A 6,197-nucleotide genomic window follows, 5' to 3' on the forward strand; every position below is an offset into this window, starting at 1 on the left:
GGTCCAAGCACTTGGGCCATCTCCCACTGCTTTCTCAGGCCACAGGAGAGAACTGGATCAGAAATGGAGCAGCCGGGACTCAAACTGGCGCTCACATAGGATGCTGGCGCTGCAAGTGGCAGCTTTACCCGCTACGCCACAGCTCCAGCCCCAGTATATGGGTTCGTAAGACAGAGGGACAGATCTTGCCCAGAGGCAAAAGAAGATGTGTCAGAAATTAATGGTAAAGGGATTACAACTTAGTTTTCTTTATTGCATAAAAATAGCATAGGCAGCTGGCACAGGTGCCTAGCTACTTCCTGGGAAACAATTGATGATTCTTTTGAGCCTACAGCAACAAAAGTGCAGCCTCTTTATCCCCTTATTGTGTTTGGTTTTGGTCATCCTCCAGGTGCTTCCAGAATGACTTGTACATCAGATGCTGTGGCCTTTCATGACTGTAGATTGCACACCCTATTCCTCTGCCTGGAATTCCCTTTGCGTCCATCTCTGAGCGTGGAGGTGGACGCTATTAGTTAGTTGCTAAGCCAGGTGAAGTTTACTCAGAGCGGATGTATCTCACTTAAGAACCTGGCCTCATGATTTCTATCTACTGGGATGTCATGGGCTAACATTGCCTGGGGTGTGCGAAATGAAAGATTGTAAAAGAATGGGTCCGAAAAGCTGAGCAACAATACAGCTGCCTTTTGAATCATCTAAGCCATTCAAATTGACCTATTTTATCTTACATTCTGTTGCCACAGTGCTTAGGTTAAATGTATAACAAAGGAGAAATGAATTCCAGCGTAAATCTTAATTTTTATCATGCCCTGTGGTGCCATATGAATGATACATGTGTGAAAAGTCTCGCATTTGGAAGAATCCATGGGGAGTTTTGAGAGTTAAAGTATTATGCCCTCTATCTGTGGTTATTAAGATAATATATTTTCTTCAACTATGTATTATTTCTTAAAGAAGAAACCGGGGGCTGGCGTTGTGGCACAGTGGGTGCCTGTGATGCCGGCATCTCATATGGGCACTGGTTCGAGTTCCAGCTGCTCCACTTCTATCTAGCTCCCTGCTAATGCATCTGGGAAAGCAGCGGAGAATGGCCCAAGTATTTGGGCCCCTGCACCCACATCGGAGATCTGGAAGAAGCTCCTGGCTCCTTGCTTCGGATCAGCCCACTGTTGGCCATTGCGGACATTTGGGGAGTGAACCAGCCAATGCAAGACCTCTTTCTCTGTCTTTCCCTTTCTCTTACTCTGCCTTTCAAATAAATTAAATAAATATATATTTTTTAAAAAGCAGAAAGTGACTTTTTGAATACCATTAGTCACAAAGGAAACAGCCTTTTAAAAAAAGATTTGTTTATTTATTTGGAAGAGAGAGAGAGAGAGAGAGAGAGAGAGAGATCATCTATCAGCCGGTTTGCTTTGCAAATGCCCACTCTAGCTGAGGCTGGGCCAGGCTGAAACCAGAGTCAGGAACTCCATCCCTGTCTCTGTCACACTGGGTGGCAGGAACCCAACTAATCTGGCTGCCTCCCAGGTGCTCTAGCAGGAACCTGGCTGGGAAGCACAGAGTAGCTGGGACTGGAAGCAGGCACTCTGATAGGGGATGCAGGCCTGGCAGGCAGCAACTTAACCGCTGTGTCACAATGCCTGCCCACACAGGCTCTTCCGAGTGCCTCAGAGAGTCCCCAGGTCATGTGTGTCACGTCAGTGGTTCCTGAAAAGAAAAGCAGTATTTTTATTGAAAAGCATAAGGTTCACATTCAAAGACAAATGCTGTCTTCCAGACGTTTTAATGCCTCATTTGGTTTAAGAATCAATTCCACAGTAAAGTGCACACTTAGAATTCTCGAGACTGTGTCTTTATAAAAAATAACTCAGGATGGCAAACATCTGCTGTCAGTGGTGAGGTAGGCACGAGGGGGCTTGGGGAGAGAGAAGATCCTGACCAAGAGTGAGGGCTGCTATTCCCCAGCATTCTCTGCAGAAGGACCTATTTCTTTCTGAAACGGCAAGGCTTGTTTTCTTTTTCTTTTTTCTTTTTTTGACAGGCAGAGTGGACAGTGAGAGAGAGAGACAGAGAGAAAGATCTTCCTTTGCCATTGGTTCACCCTCCAATGGCCGCCGCGGCTGGCGCGCTGCGGCCTGGGCACCGCGCTGATCCGATGGCAGGAGCCAGGTGCTTATCCTGGTCTCCCATGGGGTGCAGGGCCCAAGCACTTGGACCATCCTCCACTGCACTCCCTGGCCACAGCAGAGAGCTGGCCTGGAAGAGGGGCAACCGGGACAGAATCCGGCGCCCCGACCAGGACTAGAACCCGGTGTGCCAGCACTGCAAGGTGGAGGATTAGCCTAGTGAACCACGGCGCTGGCCGTCAATTTATCTTAAACTGATAAAACCAGGGCCAGCACTGTGCTACAGTGGGGTAAGCCACTGCCTGCGATGCCAGCAAGCATCCCATATCAGAACACTTGTTGGAGTCCCAGCCGCTCCAATTCTAACCCAGCTCCCTGCTAACGCCCTTGGAAATATGAAGATGTCCCAAATACGTGGGCTTCTACCATTGATGGAATTCTAGGCGCCTGGCTTCAGGCTGGCCCAGTCCCAGCCATTGCAGCCATCTGAAGAATGAATCAGCAGATGGAAGATCAGTTCTCTCTCCTCACTCTCTCCCCCTCCTTTTCCCTCTGTCACTCTAAATATGTGTGTATATGTATGCATATGTGCATATATAATATACATATTATATATATAAACAGCAGATAGAACCCTGCATCTAATTCATAGGAAACCTCTGTGAGCAGGCATAGGCTCACCATCCTGGGTTCTCTGTCGCAGGGAATTTAAACATACAACTCCAAAAAGGGAACACTGACCAAGGTGTGCAAAAACAGGGAAGCAAACTGAGAAGAACCACAAAGCTCAAACATAGCTCCTAGCAGCAGAGATTGGGAAGAGGAAATTAGAGAGATGCCCAAAGGACCCCAGGATGCTCTTGTTTCTCTCAACTGCAGCAAAGCAAAATGTTTATCTCAACAATGAAAACAAAACAAATTTGATATATATATATTTAAATAAATAATCTAACAGGCTCTACATACAATTGAATATATAGGAGATGTTTTAGCCCACTTTCTGTTACGGAAACTGAATAACATAGACTGTTAATGTCATCATGACCTTGTCTAATCCTATTTACTACCCAAAGAATCTGCCTCCAAACGCCATTAATGTATGAATTTGGGGATTAACTTTCCCGTACGTGAACTTTGGGGGGACACCATTGCAGATGAGTAACTGCTCAACATACTTTATCCGTCTAGGTATCCCACTTCCCCAGACACTGAAGACACATGTAACAAGAGGTAAGCAACCTCAGTGAGTGAACTGTGCCAGATACAGCGCATGAAATAGTAGTGTAGTTAATACAACCAAAAAGCTCACCTTTCCAAAGGCATTCAAACTGGCATTCAATAGGCAGAATAACAGAAAATATTGTGCAGGCCAAACACAATAGGTGTTGGCTTTAATCTCCTAAACAAACTCTCAGGTTTAAGGAGACATCAATACAGAAAAAATAAGATTGAAGTTGTAATGAAAACAAGCCTTGCCGGCCGGCGCCATAATTCACTAGGCTAATCCTCCACCTTGTGGCACTGGCACACCAGGTTCTAGTCCCAGGGCGCCAGATTCTGTCTCGGTTGCCCCTCTTCTAGGCCAGCTCTCTGCTGTGGCCAGGGAGTGCAGTGGAGGATGGCCCAAGTGCTTGGGCCCTGCACCCCATGGGAGACCAGGAGAAGCACCTGGCTCCTGCCATCGGATCAGCGCGGTGCGCAGGCTGCAGCGCACCAGCCGCGGCGGCCATTGGAGGGTGAACCAATGGCAAAGGAAGACCTTTCTCTATCTCTCTCTCTCACTGTCCACTCTGCCTGTCAAAAAAAAAAAAAAAAAAAAAAAAGATAAATTGGCCAGAGCTGCAGAGTCATGTCACACTACTCGGAACGGAAATATGACAAAGACTCAATAATGTTGGCTATTATAATCACGATTATTATTTGAATACTTCCAAGGCTCTAGCATAGTATCTTTCACAGAGCAGCTTCTCAATAGATATTTGCTAAATGAATGCATGAATTCATCACAGTGCCTGAAATAAGTAGTTTGAGTAAATAATCTCTCAAGTGTACCATCAAACATTATAGCTAGAGACTAATGTAAGTGTTCTATCTCTTCCTTTAATTTCCATAATGAGATTTGCATTTCAAATGGACTTTAAAATCAAGGAGCTTCTCTCTTTTTTTTCCTCCCTAGATGATCTATTTGTTATTTTTCATAAGGTCCCAGTGACAAGCTAGCAGTTGCTTTTTTTGTTGGCTGGGAAACTTGCAGCTTCTGCCACAGAAATGTATACTAACTGTGACCTTGGCAGGCTTTCTTCCACAAAGCCAACAGCCATGGATGAGGAAAATTTGCTGTCCATATCCCTGAGAGCAATAAATATTGTTGCTAAAATTATTTTCCCTAATCTGATAAGTATAAAATGATATAGTAGAAATGTTAAGACTGAAATTCACAAATTAGAATCAGGCTGCTGCAGAATCAAGTCCATCTGGTTTCTTCATAGAGTTGAGCCGTTTGCTCAGATAGAATTACCTAACTCTCCTTCCTTATTTAGCATGTTGTTTATCCTGCTTGTCCAGTGTAATGGCTCGACTTATATACGCCATAACCTTAGATCCTGGTGCTCTTTAAAAGGAAGTAGTTAGTTTGGGTGCAAGAAAATGCTACTCCACTGTTTAGTATATTCATCATTGCCCAACATATTTCTCTAATTTGCTCTTATGAAAAAGATTTAAAATTCTTTCTAATGTAGACTATAATCTGTTTATACCTAGAATCCTTAGTTTTACAAAGTGTATACTTGTTTTTTGGACAGGCAGAGTTAGTGAGAGAGAGAGAGAGACAGAGAGAAAGGTCTTCCTTCCGTTGGTTCACCCCCAAATGACCACCATGGCCGGAACTATGCCGATCTGAAGCCAGGATCCAGGTGCTTCCTCCTGGTCTCCCATGCGGGTGCAGGAGCCCAAGCAGCTGGGCCATCCTCCACTGCCTTCCCGGGCCACAGCAGAGAGCTGGACTGGAAGAGGAGCAACCGGGACTAGAACCCAGCGCCCATATGGGATGCCGGCGCCTCAGGCAGAGGATTAACCAAGTGAGCCACGGTGCCGACCCCCAAAGTGTATAAGTTTTATCAGCTAGCTTCTTTTGACCACTTCAATTTTAACATTTTTATCTACTCAACATTTCAAGCTTCTTTCCTATTGTAGCCATGAAATTTTCTTCTCACATTTTTTTAATCTCATCATTATTATGTCTTATTCTCTTCCTTTCCTTTGAAATATACTGATGATTTTTGCCCTTTTTGTAGTTTTCTGATTTTTACCCTTTGTCTTCTTTTTATATTCTTGATTCATAAGTAGCCAGAAGGAAACAGATCCAGAAAGTTCTATTTATGAGTTGGTCATAGATGGAGAAGGGAAAAAAAAATGGTATTGCAATCTATCCTTTTTGAACTACAGCAAATGGGAAAAAAAAAAAAAAAAAGGATGGAACTTACTAAGGTAGGAAACCCTGGAAGAGGAGTGTGTTGTAAGAGAAAGAAGAGTTTTTTTTCCTATTATCATTATGTAGTAAAATAGCATTTTAACAAAATAAAAGACATAAACCCAGATATCTTAAAATAAATATATTTTCTGACATATTCACTAGATGATCTACTTTTACTTTTAACGTTTGCCATTCATTGGTGAAAACTTCTGGACTTTGGGAATACAAAGTTACTTGAGAAGTTCGTGGGAAGATGAATTAAAAAATAATGTGTACTCTCTGTGAACTTTTTGAAGACTTTTCCTAAGCGTGGTAGAATAAGGAAAGGATTTATACTTCAGGAAAACTCACTTTGGTACTTTGCAGAGAATCAGCTGAAAAAGATTGAAGATGGAAAGCTCAATTAGGAGGAAGGCCATGGAGATCGATTACGATTTGGAAAAGGTGAGGAGAAAGTTATCTACAAACCTGCTGATCGGGGCAGCTGGAGATTGAGCAAGTTTTGCCTGACTTGCCAGGATGTTTGGGTGTTATCAGTGAAGCAAAGAACCATTGGCAGAGATTGATGTGGCTGAGTATTCTTTTCTGAATAAAAG

The sequence above is a fragment of the Oryctolagus cuniculus genome, chromosome 4 (genome assembly GCF_051225735.1).
Source record: "Oryctolagus cuniculus isolate XC-2025 breed Fujian yellow rabbit chromosome 4, ASM5122573v1, whole genome shotgun sequence".
NCBI classification, from domain to species: domain Eukaryota; kingdom Metazoa; phylum Chordata; class Mammalia; order Lagomorpha; family Leporidae; genus Oryctolagus; species Oryctolagus cuniculus.